Source organism: Protopterus annectens, chromosome 6.part0 (genome assembly GCF_019279795.1).
Source record: "Protopterus annectens isolate FY-2018-M chromosome 6.part0, PAN1.0, whole genome shotgun sequence".
NCBI lineage: Eukaryota > Metazoa > Chordata > Ceratodontiformes > Protopteridae > Protopterus > Protopterus annectens.
Window position 1 is genome coordinate 918,138,621 of NC_056737.1, and position 16,746 is coordinate 918,155,366.

General features: G+C 37.5%; 1 protein-coding gene across 1 annotated transcript in view; it reads left to right on the top strand.

Annotated features, from left to right (window-relative positions):
- The window catches only part of EML1 (EMAP like 1), a 1,110,860-nt gene that overhangs the window by 1,019,344 nt on the left and 74,770 nt on the right, over positions 1 to 16,746 (top strand). The gene's annotated exons all lie outside the window — the stretch shown is intronic.

The window sequence follows — 16,746 nt, forward strand, 5'->3', positions numbered from 1 at the left end:
CAGCTTAAATGGGCAAATACTAAACAGAATATCTAATTTTTGAACAGAATTTGAGTATAGATAATTTTTTATGGGCACAGATCCTGCAGGAAAACTCACAATATGGCCACTATTGTAAAATAAAACTGCAAGACGATGGCACAAGCAGAAATTACAAGTATAGTCATGGCAAATATTCAGTGAAAGTTGTATAAATATATACGTGAGAGACAGATCCCACTGTGTATCAACATGTTCCCACTATTGCAAATACAACTTCAAGACTGTGATACTAGACCAAGCATAAATTTCAAACAAGTAACCTTTTAGGTTAAAGGCCAATAAAATATTGCCTGTTTTTCCATCTACTTGTTCAACCTCCAACAAGCTGTCCAATGGAAAACTTCAACCTCCCCCTTCCTTCCCAAACCCACAGGTGTCCCACAAGGTTCTGTTCTTGGCCCTCTTCTCTTCAACCTATTCATTAACAACTTTCACCAATCCATCCCAGACTCATCTATCATCTAGTATGCAGATGACTCAACAATCATCTGTTCAGCCTTCTCCCCCTCCAAGCTCCTAGCAAAAACCCAACTAGCCTTCTCCAAAACAGAAACCTGGATGCAGTTTAACCCTTTGGCTCAAAATGCAAATAAAACCAAACTAATGTTTTTTTCCCCTACCAAAAACTCCATTGACAAATCCACATTCACCATACAGAGCCAAAAACCACCCTCCTTGAAATCGTTCCCAACAACAAGCTTCTTGGCATCATTATTGAAGAAGAACTAAAATTTGACACCCACATGTGCTCAACCAAAAGTTAGGTCTCCTCTACAGGCACAACTGCTTCCTAAGCCCCTGTACCCATCAAACTCTTGCATCCACCTTCCTCCTCCCCTCCCTTATGTATGGTGCCCCGCTTTTCACCAATCTCCATCTTGGCCTTCGGTCCAAACTTGAATCCTGCTACCACAAGATCTTCAAATTTGCAACCAATTTAAAAAAACTCATCCCACCACTGCCACTCCCTCCTCACCTGGCTTGAACTACCCAACTACCTCAGTTACCTACAACTCACCATTGCCCACAACGTCTTCTTTAAGCCTGCCAACTGCCCAGCTCTCGCCACTTCCTTAAAACCTTACATTCCCAACTGCTCACTCGTATCCAAAAAACAAAATCTCCTTCAGGTCCACAAACCTGCACGACCTCCTGGCCATCTACTGCTGTCCCAATCCTTAGCTAAACAGTGGAACTCTCTCCCCACACACCTGTGCAACCTATCTAACCATACAAATGTAAAATCTCAGCTACTCACTCATCTTTCTTCCAAATGGGAATGCCCTTGCCACGCTCCAACTTAACCCCCCCCCCATTCCACCTTGCACTGACTCATCTAACCACCTCTACTATTACTTCATCCCACCCAAAACAATCCCTCCCCTACCAAAAACTAATTTTCTCTCTAATATCTATTGTACTATACTCTCCAATCTCAATTATACTATTACCCTCTCCATGCATAGTATTTTCCTAACCTACTAATGGCTAGTAGCTATATATTTTGAAATGTTAAACCTACAATTGAGTTTATAACAAAAATATTCACTTTATGTAAATGTTGAAATTTCTGCATTAAATTTTGTCTTTTCATTTTTGTAACATTGTGACAAGCCAATTGCAAATATCATGGAGTTTATCTGTAAATATTTAATTAACTGTATGAACTATGTTCTTTTGTAACATGTGAAATGTAACTTGCAATTATTGTGGAGCTCTTCTCCTGGGCCTCCACTGAAAATGGGCTCTTCTTGGCCCAGTGGACTTCCCTGGTCATCAAACTTAAATAAAATTAAAAAATAGCTTAAAGGTACAAAAACACTGATATGTCACAGGCAACTTGAAGTGCAATTGAAATATGCAAGGACATTTGAAATAGTATCTTTTTTTCTTCAATTTTTGATGAAAACTGCCACAGTTCAAGGCTTTCAACATTTCTCAGAATCTTCAGTATATAGGAAGTGTCCCTACTACAGAGGTCTGTGGGGTACCACTGGCAACCACTGTCATGATAGACTGCTGATGCCTACCTCTACATCACATTTTGTGCATTGGTGTTTAATCAGATTTGCCCAAGTAATTATGTATGCATAGATATTTAAAGATTTAATTTTTTCAGTCATCTCATTGTATAGAATATACAGAATCCTTAACAAGGTCAAGATGAGCATCATACACTGTAAGCCTTTCATCAAGTGTTCACCTGTTCGAGAATGCCTCAAGATTTAAAGAGATCATATCTACTCTTATCAAATCCCATATTGTCCTTATCTTTCATAAGTATATCTCTTGTTTTATCTTGGATAGCCTTTGCGTTAAGACTGTCATCACTTTACAAAGAATATTGGTTAGGCTGGTGAGTCCGAGGTTGTTTGTGTGAGATGTGACCCCATTTTTTGAATTGGTGTCATTACATTCTATTACTATAGGTCAGGGGCATACCCATATTCTCACTCTGTGCAGTCACAGAGAAAGAGCGTAACTGCTTATGTTTAACATAGTAGCAGAATACTTCTGAATTTGTGGCTGAACAAAAACAAAATATTCCTATATCTTACTTTTGAATTAGAAAGCATATTTATTCACTGCAACACATCACTGAAACATTCACAAAAGAACAGTCTGTTGAAGTAGTTGATAACAGATTTAGTATTTCAGAACATAAAACTGAAATTACAGAAGCAAATCGCACTTCCGCAATTCAGAGTGATAGCTCCCTTAATACAACTGTACTCAAAGCAAAAAAACAAATAAAGAAAATATCCAAATTGACACTATGACTCCTGAATGACAACCTACATGAAGTAGCTGTATTTTCAACACACCAACTTAGCCAACTGCAACTTGATCGATGCTGTATCAGGAACACATTGGTGTGCTTAAACTCTGAATGAAAGAAAAACACCTTTTTTAGTGTTGCACAGAGAATCATTGGAAGCGGACTTTTAAGCACAACGTCCAACTACTAGCAGTGTATGTCCAGTATTTGCAAAGAGAACTAGCAGAGCCTTAAGTAGAATGGTAACTTTGTCCCACAAATGTACAAAATGTAAGGGCATTATGCACATGTGGGCTATTCCAATTATGGGTCTTTAGTACTATACACCTCAAATTAAATGCTAACCTTTTCTTCCTCCATTCCCACTAGACAGATTGTAGGGCAGACACTTTCTCCTTTCCATGAAGTCAGGCATTACTGTCCTCAGAGTCAGTGGATATTGAGGAAAACAAAGACAAGTACATTCTTATTTTAATTCTCACCTCTGACCAGCATCACCATGGTTTTCCATTTTCATAGATCTGGACACTCTTTCATATTCATAGAGCTGGACACTCTTCCTTGTATGGTCATTGTCCCTTCATAAGGGTTTCCTGGCATAGCAGTAAGACAGGATATTGTGTCCCAGCCTCAATGCTCAGAAACCGTCAGCTTGTCAGTCTTGGACATCCATAAAGAAGCCAGAAAAATGAAATACAAGAAAATATTGACTACAGAAATAGAAGATATTTTTTCAGATACTTCACAACATCTGTAACCTTCATAGGCTACCATACTATTGAAATCCTCTTTGTCAAACTTGTCTTATTCATCTATCAAAATAAACATTTCCACAGACTACACTCTTGTAGAAGCAAGTCCTTCCATTAAGGGCTCCCTCAATGGAGTTATCAATGTAAGACTGCTATAATATTCCTTTCATTTGAATTTTATGCTTGAAAAGTTTGTCATTCTCATTTGGACCAGTGGACACAGTAAATATAAAATTCCTTTCATTTAGATGACCTTTTTCCAGTCGCTAGTACCTCAGGCACAATAATCTTAGAAATGAAAGCAGTGTGTGTGGTCTTTTATAATAAACAAGTTTTACTGAGCTCTAACCTTTTCTTTATTCCTTAGGTTAGCTCAGTTATATCTCTTGAGTCATTCCATTCAATTGACAGTCTTATCCGAACTACCAAATGAAGGAGATCATCTTTGTATGTTTGATGTGTACTGGCAGTTCAAATGCTATAGCAGGATGTTTTGACTTCAGAAAACAGATCACCCGTTTGGCTGCTTCCTAAAAGGAGATAGTCTGCCTGCCTATAATCAAGTTTTGTTTAGATGGCTGGGCCCACTGTGTGGCCATTTGCTATGTTGTAGCCAGTGCACATTTTGCTAGGAGTACACAATATGTGCAGATTAAGCAGCTTAACCTGGAAATGTTACCCCTGAAGGTATTTTAGAAGTTGTACAGTGGACTGTACTTCTCAACATTTGCCATACATACCAAGTTAGAAACAGATTCCAAGGGGAAGGGGTAGGATGTGACATGGCTGTGCAAAGTGGAATTTTGTAACTTTCTACCTTCCATAATTAAAGTACTCCGTGAGTGCCTTCCAAATGTTATAATTTGCTGTTATACTGATCTCCAACAAAGACTTGTACAGTTTTATAAAGGGCTTACTGCAACAAATCTTTGAGGAGAGGTTACTGTAATAGAAAATCTAAAGAGGTTGTATATGGTTTTGTTAAATTTGGAATGTTGTACAACTGCTGTTTTGTTTGCTCTGTCCTTTCGTTTAAAAGGATAATTGGCTGCAGTTCCATGTAAGATCCTGATAGGGTTTTGAAGAGCAGCAGGAAGCTGTTAAGCCACATCAACTAGATAAGGTCACCTTGCAAACTAATTTCTCATTCAGTATGCATATTCTCATTCAGTATGCATATTTATTTATCGATTGATTTAATGACTGATTCACTAATTGTAGTTTGTTGACTGGGGGGCAATTGTCTACCACATTTGACCCATTTGAGCCACAGCCCAGGTTAACACAAGACATATAAGAAGTATAAAATGTAGTCAAGTACATTATTCAAAGCATACAAAATTAAGGCAAGAAGCGTGTTAACTAATGTAAAATCTAGGAAAATATAAACATGCCAAGCAAATTAAAGTTAACAGAAAGCAGAAAAGAAATCACATTTGTGAAAATGTACAAAATATGAAATGCAACTAAGGCTTGGGTTTATTATGACAGAGAAACAAATTTCCAAACAAGTTTTAATAGACCAGCATTGATTCTATCAGAGATGGCAGTGGCAGATTACTTGTATCTTAATCCTGGGCTGTTTTCAATCTGTTGGCCCCCTGCACTTCCCAGCTTATTTTGTTGTTCACACATTCTACTAGATTTACCTTCTTTATTATTGTAAGCATATACTAATCAGTGTGTTTGTTTTCATTACATCCATTTGACAAAGCTTAAGTGTATTTGTCTTAACTCTGGAAAAGTAAACAAGGTACACAATTCTGATCCTATATATTTAGGAAGCTGATGATCTGTGCATACCTCTGTGATCTGATCTGAGTAAGAAAAGAAATAATGACAATTTCCATGGCCTCCACACTAGCTGTAATGAATTTCTGTACATAGCTATGAAGGCTGATTGCAAGAAAAGTTTTAAAAAAAAATAATGACCACACCATAATCAGCCCTCCCCACCTGCTATATCAACTGTGTGTACCCATTTCTGACCAAGGTCTTTTTTGGTATAGTTGGAAGTTCAGGGCAGACACCGTGACTAAACCTGTGCCAGAATTTACTTCTATAGTCTGGGATGTGGTGGTTGCCAGGCTCATAGAAGCTCTAAGGGTCTTGATATTTCATAATGCATTTTATTTTTTTTCTAAGATAAATACTTCATAAGTAGTCATTAGGCATGCAGGAGACTACTGTGAAGCTTAGTCCAAATTTCCAGTTGCTGTAAACCACGTGTGGTTGAGTAATTTACTCAAGCTCACATGGTAGGCAAATGAAGATTGAGGGAATCAAACCCTGTGCCACAGGATGCAGCTGGTTAAAAGCTCATAGCCTTAATCATCTGAACTGCCATGACTAAATTAACTCTACCAGTCTATATTTCTCACATGCTCTGATTTTGCATACACATACTGATGTCCTGACAAGCCAAGCTATCACAAGATTGGCATGTGCGTACATACACACATTATGCTTACCAACATGCAAACTGGAGACGTGCCAGTTTGCCTACAGCATGTCTTTAGGATCTTGTGGCAAATCGGAGCACATGGATAAAACCACACTGAGACAGGAAGGGCATGCAGACATCACACAAAAGAAGCTGCAGCTAAGAAGTCAACCAGAGCCGAGCACTGGGAAATGGCAATGCTATTTACTGCTCTACCGTGTCAATGTGCAGTTGCTTTCACTCTCATCCTGCTCCTGCCAAACTATCAGAAGGACACTTTTCATGTACAGTGTTGATCGGTTGTGATGGAAAGTGAAATAAACTATGAATAACTTGTCCTTAAATGCACTACAACCCCCCCCCCCCCAAACACACACACACACACACACACACAAGCAATTGCAATGATAGTTATGCACTGATTTCAGCAAATACAGTATATTGTGAGACACCACTATTGCCGTGCCAGATCAGTGGCTGTAACAGTAATCAAACATCAGGTGTAACTCACTTTTATCCACAGATATCCTCTTTACCAATCCATTACAGTCACTTTACTGCCTTTGTACACCTCAAATGTGAGATTTTGGTTAAAAGGACAACAGTAATAATTGTCTTAGTAATTCAGTGTTTGTTTTACACAAAAACACAACCATCACAGTAAAGTAATCCTTTTCACTTTATACAGATGCACACTTGTCTTTCAAAGCCAGATTAGTGGATTGTAATGCATTTCAACTAAGTTCCATGTAAACAGCAATGACACATTAAAGTATGACCCATTAAAGTATGCAAGTTATTTCATGCAAATCATGTAAAACCAGACAAATGAGCAAACAGCAGCAGTTAAATAATTTCTTTCAGCAATAACCGCATCGATTTTTAGTTGATTTGTCTATGTACAATCAGGTATGTTAAGGTATTTACCTTACAGACACAAGGTACAGGCTTTGATTTTCACATGGCAGTAATTGGCTAGGCTTAAAATGGCCCACAGGGGCAGTTAGCCTGATAATCTATGAACCTGCATCCATCTCCTATAATACTGCAAAAATAAAATGGGGCCTGCATACTAATTTATTCAATAGCTGCCTGATTCGTAGCACAAAAGTCGGGTACAAAGGCTCAGAATAGAGGACAGATTTTAAAATATTGATCTTGTATATTTAATAAGTTGCTAATAACACGTTTTGCATTGCATGCATTTTTGGAGGGTTACAAAGTATGACACTCAATTTTTCATCTTTAGTGAGAGCAACCCTGAACCATTTACCATAAAAAGTGCAAGTTTTGCCTGGGCATCTTACAAAAATGTAAGGCAAAGTTAGGGACAGCTGAGTTCTCTGGTCAAGAAGCAGCAACAAAAGCCCCAAATCAGACATAACTTTTTTAATATTCTAGTCCTCTTAAACATTAATAGAACAACAGATCTTGCATGAATTTTATGAACAATAAGAAGTTTGAAACTTTAAAGTCTCTAGCATTACTGACTGAGTACAATACCCAGTGTCACCTCTTCTGATAACATCTGCATTATAGCTGTCAACTTTCCATCCCCAAAATGTGTAACACTATCATTGATGATGGTGAGCAAATGAGAAAACTATGGAACACTTACTAACAACTGCAAATAGGAAGTTAATAGCAGGTTTAAAATGTGCTGGTTTATACTTGCAAAACTGTTTTTTGGATGATTTAATATGAATAAGTATTTACTATGCACAGCTATTAAAACAATTCTTGAACAATAAATGCATGCATGACAGACCTTTTCAATGTGGAAGAGTGAAGAGCATGGAAAATATGCAAAAGTAGAATAAATGGGCAAAATGTAGAACACTTGCTAAACACCAACAACTTTAGTGAGGAAGCTGTCACTCACATAATGGTTTTATGACTCAATATTAGTTACAGTGGATATCTGTTAGAGAAATTAAGGACCCTTTCCATACCTCTCAACTTCTTTGCTCAAAAATCAGTGACAGTCAAAAATATCGGAGGGACAAAGGCCCAAAATTACATTTTTTTAAATACAGTAGAGTCAGTTATTAGAAGCATCAGTTATCTGAATGCAGCCTTCCAAAGTTTTCAGGGAGGAAAAATTATAAAGTCTGAATATGTAAACATTGTATATATTCACTTGTGGATGATTTTTGAGTTTGTAGCACACTCGTATGTGAAAATATTCTTTATTGTTCTCCAGAATCGATGAATGGTTGAAAGGTGTAGTTCCTGTGTGCAGAAGAAACAAGATTTTAGAAGTTTTTTATCCAGTTCCGTGTATGTTTGATTATCCTAACTACCCTATGTTTCAATTAGTTTGGATAATCAACTCTCTACTGTATTATTCTAATTCACTTAAAAAAAAAGTTAGACTAACAGGTTTTGCATCAACATGAATTTTCTAAACAATAAGAGACATGAAACTCCTAAAGTTTGGCATTGCTGACTGACAGTAATCGACTGTGATTTAACAGAACACCAAATATTTTAAAAGGGACAGGGCATAAATACAAGGCAAAATCAGGGACTCCCGAGAAGTCCATTACAGCTGACGGTATGACTTTTTCAATGTAAAAAACTGAGATGTTAAGATTTTAATGTTCCTCAGAGGGCAATAATGGTGAACCTTTTGGGGGTGGTGTCAAAAATTTGGGAAATACCTATCTTGACTCTGCTGGCGTGTCACTCCCACCCAAAAAAAAGTCAAACAATTTTTTACATATTCATTTATTTAAAAAATACAGTCTAATCGTGTGCTGCTATGTATTATAAAAGTAAAACAAAAATCGGTGACTTACAGTAGAGAAAATTATATGCACATTGATAATTGGGATTAAAACTTTTAATAGTAATTTTGAATTGAACTGAAAAATATGGAATACATTGCATTTGATTTCATTAACATCAATTAATAACTTTTTTTGTTGCTGAGTTTTAATAGATAAGTGCAGGGTCACACATATCTTGTATTTTTGTTCACTCAGTTTCTTTGGTAACTCAGGTGTTAGTGAACACTGGTGTATCACCCAAAACATCATGGCATGTCACCTTTGACACGTGTGTTATAGGTTTGCCATCACTGTCATAGGGGAATATTAAGACTTGAAATAGGGAATGTTCCTCACAGTCAGAAATAGCTGTCTCTCTAGGTCTGGCTACAAACTTCTCTAAAGTGTGCACTTCCTTTCGCACCAGAAAGTATCAAGTAGTTCTCATCTTTGCTGCTATATCATTGGCTGCATAAAAAAATAAATAAATTATAGACAGCTAAAAATAAATATATCAATTGTCCTTGTAGTGTAACTGCTCGCACTGCACCTGATTTTTGTAATATTGGTAAGTTCATTGCCATATTGCTCCATGTGCAAGTGCCTGTTCTCTGCTGACTCAGTGAGCAGACACTTGTGAGTTGCAATGCAGCACTGCAGTATGTGCATATTTTACAAAGCCAAATGGGTCCCCTTAAAGGCATGGCACCATGAGCAGCACCTGAAACATACCTTTATTATAAAATGTCATGGGGTATGGCTGAGGAAAACTTCTTCATAGAAATGAAAGGAACAAAAAGGAGGATAAACCAAATGCTATGATCTACTGTTATAGTAACCTGTCCGTTGATCTTTTACAATGGTAATTATCTCGCACAACTTTACTGTATAAAACAGTTACTGTTACAAACATTAGATGTACTGATTTATTACGAGACACATAGTCACAGGAGCTGTAAGCAAAATAATGTAATAAAAATAAAATCCAAACACAGAAATGCACTGAGTATTAAAATCTGTGGAATAAGCAACAGATTGCAAAGACAAATTTCAAGCCTTAATTCTTTGAATTAAATTGTCTAAGTGCATTTTAGTCTTTCTAAAACATTTATATCAATGAGTCCTCTATTAGATATCAACATAAGTTTTGCAGTGATGAGTCATTCTACAGCAAAGAATGAGATTCCGATACATTGGCCCCTGTAGAATGACTAATTACTGCAAAACTTATTATGATAACTAGGTAACTTCCTCTAGAAATTCCAGATTGCACGGTGTGGGTGTTGAAAGAGCACAAGCCTAAGGGAAGGGATGTGGGTCTAATGCAAAGAGTTTTACAAATCAACAAGCAACTCAAGAACAGTTCCACTTCACTGAAAATTAGCATAGGTAATAAAGTGCTACAACTGATGACTTTATTTTGACATGCCTATTACCCACCAACTGACCTGAACTTTATTGCACGTTTCCACTGTGTTTGCTTTATGCTGAGTTTATAGAGGGTTGAGCTGCATTAGGGAGAGTCATCACTGAATACAGATTGATAGTAGTAATTCACTGATCATTTGTGATGGCGCATGCTGCCTTTTGAATAAATTTTGAAGGGTGAAGAGAGAAGACACTACATGAACTCTTCCTTGGATTCAGAAAGGCATAGCAAGAACAAGAAACCTTAGTTCAGAAGTTTTCCTCATCATCAAAGCCTTTCTGATTAAAAGACTGCTGTACCTCTAAGACTTGCTCTGTGTGAGTACCTTACTGCAGACAGTGGTCTTGCGGGCAAAGCTAGATGTTACTGTGGCAGTCCAGGGAAGAAGCTAATGCTGATGAAGGATCTGTTCTCCCCTGGAAATGTCCAATACTCCTAGTTTATTCAACTCTTGGCTGAGTAAAATATTACTGTAGGAGGGAAAAAGTGACTGCTGTAAAAACATATCAGTCACCCAGTCACACCTATTGGTATACCATTGGTATAGATAAGTTCAGTGAATATGTGGCTGATGGAATAGTGTGTCTCTTTAGGAGCATGAATGAGGCTGTATGAATGTCTCTCTCCCTTTCTGCCTGCCTGTTTTTTCACACTAGGTGACAGAGGTGCTAACTAGGCCATTTGGTGCCTGGGTGTACCGCCCTCATTTGGTGCTTCCTCATCACAGCTTTCAAGCTGTGGACCAAAAAAAAGAAGGCACTGAAGGTCAATTTGAGGGCAAAAAAAAGGTTTAAAGTTTACATCAAAATGCATACATTTGAATGGCCGACATCAGTATTGTATCTCAGAAATTGTACACTTAACACAAAACATATAATTCTTGCAAGTTCCTAAAATGTTTTGATTCCTTTTTTCTGGGTGCAATACAAGTACAAGGGAACTGCTACATCTTGAATTAATGCATTCTTTAAAATTCATAAATTTCAGCTTTTTCGATTTAGAGTACACAGCATGTTTAAAAGTATAAGTTTGACGGACAAACAAATACCGTTTTTATTCTGATTTCATACTAGCACAACAGTTAGTATTAGTTTCTTGTTGAAATCTTTTGTAGTCCATTTGCTTGCTTACCACAGTACCAAGTTGTCCATGTCCAGTCAGCCTGATTTGGCTTATAGATGAGAATCTCTTCTCTCATCTTCCACAGAATGCAGGACAGTCTCAGGCTCCCTTCTCAGCAAAAGTTTAAAAAAATAAATAAGTGTTGAAGTTTAGAGTTATTTCTTTCAAGCAAAGCAAGTGCTGAAAATTAAAAAAAAAAACAAAAAACAATGGAGCCATGGAGTTGGAGTTGTTGTTGTGTCTTTTGGCTTATCCTGGTTAGGGGTCGCCACAGCGGAACTCCGGTCCGCTAATGTTTGATAGTGGATTTTTACATGCCGAGTTACCAGCCCTGATGCACAACCTTCAACGAAGGCACTCCCATTCACGCATGCCTCCACACACAAGATGCTCTAGCTGAGAATCGAACGGGATGTCTTGCTGTGAGGCGACAATGCTACCGCAGCACCACTACCGCAGGTATGGAGTTGGAGTTAAATAAATATATTTTTTTCTTATTTTTTTATTTTACATTAAATTTAAATCATTTAAGACCTCTTACAAAATGCTGGTGCATAACCTCGTGCAGAATGTACCCTATATGAATTTTTCCCCAGTGTTAGGCCACTTTCAAGACCAACCTGTTTCTGTTTTGAATTATGAGCAGATGGCCACTGCCAGATCCTGGGGATTACAGTGGTTTGATCTGCTGAGCAGCATTCACTTAATGTTTACATTTTATTACATGCCTTCTAAGCACTGCAAAAGAGATCTTAAGTGCTAAACTAACAGAGTGGTCAGTCTAATAATAATTCAGTTATATTAGCGTCAAAATCAAAAGTACACCTTAGCGATATAGATGTGATGGTACTTCCTTAATGTGAGTTTTCACTGCATAAAGAGTGCAAGGTCCAGTGTGCTAACAAAAGAAACAATGTTCAGCTGTAAGTAAGCAAGTAAATTATAACTAACTAAATAACTATGAAAATAAAAAGCAGCCCCATCTTTCTAACCTAGTGTAAGCATCCTAGGATCCTGTAAGGCATGTTCGACAAGAGCTAGTATTATGAATCTATGTATATACCCTGTTTGGGGGGGGGGATCTCCTGCATCCAATTTAATATTGGATCATTCTCTGTTAGTAAGCGAGCATATAAAAAAATATTTACTACGCTCCAGATATTTATTTAAATGGGCCTATTTTCCTGAGCAGATCTGTTTCCTCTATTAAGAATGAACCTAATTCTAGCTCACTTGACTACATGACCAATGTCCTCAAATCTTGCATTGTCGGGGGTACCCACTGTTTCCATCTTTTTTCTCATATATTTTTTAGTAAGGATCAAATGTACATTATAGGCAGCTCACTCGAATCTGGATAATGCTTTAGTATCTGTAATACCCAATAAAAGATTTAAAGGAGTAAATATAAAGATATGTTCCCTTACCAGCTGCATAGTGCTTTGTAAGAATGGACAGGTCCAAAAAATGTGCATCCAGTCAGCCATCTTTGGCTTAAGGAACTTCCAACAGATTTTTGGACAGTTGGGAATATCCTTAATAATCTAGCAGGTGTACAGAAATACTTGAATTGGCATTGCCAACCAAAAATGGTGCTTTCTGGAAGTGGTAGCATATCTTTGTATCTCCAGCACCTTAGCCCAATGGGCTGAGGATATTAAGATATTGAAGCTTCTCTTCCGCACAAGTCTGAATTTATCTATAGCATTCCGTTTGGAATCCAACGGGATATGATGACCTTTACAGTTGGAGCCCCTGTTCATATATTCAGTCTGATGTCTACTGTCCAGGAGATGAAGAATGGATAATTATTGATAGGGATCTTAAAAACATTAAAATCTTGTACTTCCTTGCAAAGCTGGTTGTATAATGGTCGATATCACTTCCCAAGGGTATATTCTTCTAGGAAATGAGGCCAAGAAGTAGTGTTATTCCTGTCTATTATTTTAGTCCAATATCTCAGTTTTAGAATGTGTTTCAACATCTCAAAGTATGTGGGAAAAGTTTCTGCCAGTCTCAAGATAAGGAGATGGGGGATAATTCTTTCCACTAGGGTCTCAGCTTTATATCTGTTAAGGTACAGTCTAATGTGTACAGCAAATCCTGACAAAATAGTGGGAGCCTGATGATTTTGGAGGATCTCTAACCCGGAATATTTTGTAGAACTGAGAAAGTCATCCCACCCTGTCCAGCAAGGCCAGTTTTCATAACGTGTCATAGGCCACCGTCGTCACCTGAATGCAACTCTTAAGTTTAATAGCCTTTTCATATACCATAGTAACAGGGAGGCCCAAGCTTCCAGATCAGGAGGGCAAAGTCAGAATATCCCATTCTATTCTGTCACCACCCCTTCTCATAAAATTTCAAAACTGCCTTATTTATTTATTTTAAAGATAGTCCCCTAAGAGAGGGGTAACCCCTGAGTGGTATACAGAAATAAAGATAGGTGAACCAATTAATACCATGTATCCTCTGCATCATGCCTAGTCTAAGCTTCTTCCATTCATCAAGAAGCCTACAACATTTATCCATGATCTGCTTATAGGTTTAATCCACAGAGGACTGAATTGTTTGGCTATACTGCATGCTTGGATAAGTCATTAAAATGAATATGACTGGATACCCATGAGAGAAAGGGAGTAAGCTATCCTAATCAACTCCATTGTAGAAACAATTATTTTGGAATCTGATATTCTCCCAAAAATTTTAAGAGCCACAATAGCTCTCTCCAACTCCTCCTCTGGATGGGGCAGATATAGCAATAAATCATCTGCATACATTATGGTCTTCAAAAAAATCAGCAGGCATCATCCAGCCATGTATCACTCTCCCTTCTGCCACAGCATATTATTTCAAGGGCGTTATTCCCACTTATGCCTTTCACATTTATGGAACTTGGAGTTGTCATACTCCTTGTGTTTGCTGTCTCTTGTATGTGCACACACAGCCCAGGATGCAATGAAAAGCGCATCTCTTGTGCTAACTGCCTAATGCAGGTTGGCCAAATAGCAAGATGGTGAGAAACTGATTCAGACACAGGCATGGCCACAATGAGAAAGACTGCATGTGGGAATACCGGGGGGGGGGGGTTGTCTTTGCTAACATGATGCATGGTATGCTAAGTAGAGCACTAGTGCAGTCAGGTATGACAAGAAGAGTGTTCAAATCAGAGGCATGGTGATGAGCTGATAATGCAGTCTTTTAGACCAGAATTTCAGGCCTCAGAAGAGTAAGGCCTGTCTGGTAGTTAGCACAGCGGTTTAAGCCTCTGAGCTGTTAATAAGCTGTTCCCTGTAAGTCGAGAGCTTGATTTGTTCCACCTTTGTTTGCCTGCTGTATGATTCTGAAAAAGTCATTTAACCAGATAGTGCTCCTGGGTTGCCCCTGAAAAAGCATTGGACACTTAGACCTCTGGGTTTACCTGGTAAATAAGAAGATAAAATGGAGATGGAGGATACTAAAAAAGAGACTGCAGCACTGTCCATAGCAAATAACACAAAGAAACATAATGTTACTATTTTCCATAGTCATTGCTGGTGCAAGTTCTAAGTGTACATCAGCAGTAATTACCTTCTTTTGGGAGATTTCTCCTTTCTTTGAATCAGTGCAGCTATGGAGTTTGGCTAGAGGGGGACTTGCTTCCCTGCAGAAAATACTTGAAGTTAACTATTTTGTATTTCTGTAGTTTGTGTATTATTTTTTGGTATTTCAATGCTCTGTTTTTGCCATTTGGTATAGTAAAGCTTTAATTTCATATAGTATCTTTTCCTGCTAAATAAACCAGTCATGACCGTAACAGACCTAGTTCTAGAAGAGGACTCTGTTTTTAAATGTGTGAGTCAACTGACCCCAAAACTGGTGGCTGAGCATGGAGTATTTGGTAACAGTTAAGCACTTTGTAGCTTTTCACTATTAGACCGGTATTCTATTGCTCAGAGAGCCCATAGACATTGGGCCAAATTCAATAACACTTGCACAATATGTATTCAAGAACATTCCTACCACATTTTTTGTGCTTTCTAATCACTGAAATATTACAGTAAGTGTACATGTAGTCTACACATTTTGGTGACTTTTATGAATCCTTGTTAATATTTAAAGCTGCAAGAAAATGAATAGGAAAACTAAAATTAGGAGGAAGAAGGTGAAAATTATATTTGCGTAGTTTGTTCACTCAGAATGGTATACACTTGGTGTAGGCAATACTGAATCCTGGGGATTGTTCTTTCTTTTTAGAAATGGTGACATCTTCTATTCTTGTTTTGGAAGGGGAATATATTTTCAGTGGAACTTGGTGATTTCACTTGAACATATGTTATGTTAACTCTTGGATGATAACTCTTGCACAGGGTCATAACATTGCAGCTTGGCTGAAAATCATGGATGCCTTTTGCATATCCGTGTCTGAACTTCACATGGGAAGTTCCTTCAGTTCCTTCAGGACAGCCTTCAGTATCAGTACAGATATGTTGGTTTTGATATCACCTTTACAAACGGTGCGTTTACCAAAGGTCTAGCCTTAGTAGCTAAAACTTTGTAAAAAAATGACTGCTGTTTTCTGCCGTGTAAATGCAATAACCATGTATAAAAGAAACTGTTGCAGGAACCGTCCTGTAGAGAAACTAATGAATTAATTTAGCATAAATATAAAATAAGCAGAGTACCGTATGGTCAATAAAAAGGCATCAGTCATGCATAAGATCACTTACATGACTGGCAGGTTGACTGAGAATTAAGCTACAGAAGATCACATATATCTTTTAACCTAACAAAGGAATGCCATTCTTTTAGGGCTTTAGCCAATAAAGTAAGTCCAAACACTGTTGGTCATTTTCTAAATTGCAGAGGAACCACTTACCATGTTTCTAATGACTCTGGTAGATTCGGCAGTTTTATTTTCCAGTTGTCCATTTTTTCTTATATCTACTATAATCCTTTAGGTACTATTTTATCTTAGTGGTGATAGATATTGTTCTCTTGATTTTCAGACTGCTTTTCCACTGTTAAAATATAATTTAAAGCAAGTATAATATAGTAGGCTACACAGCAAACTATACAAAAGTATATACTACTTATAAGTATGTCTCAAAAATCACATTGCTGTGATTTTATACAACCCATAAACCAGACTGCATGGTAATTTTACTCGATAATAATAAAAAATGACTTAGGCTTTCCATCAGTATTGATGCTGTTTTAACATTTGCATTTTTCATAAAACTGGTCTCCCAATTTATGCAAAAGGCTATTCTTATATGCTTGAGTTCAGTGCAGTGGCATAAATAAAATGAATCATTATTAAAGCAGCATTGATTTGTTGCACCTCTCATAGCAACAAAACATCATGGTTAATTAATATAAAAGAAATACAGTACAGATGACTGTCACATACAATATGAATGCTATGA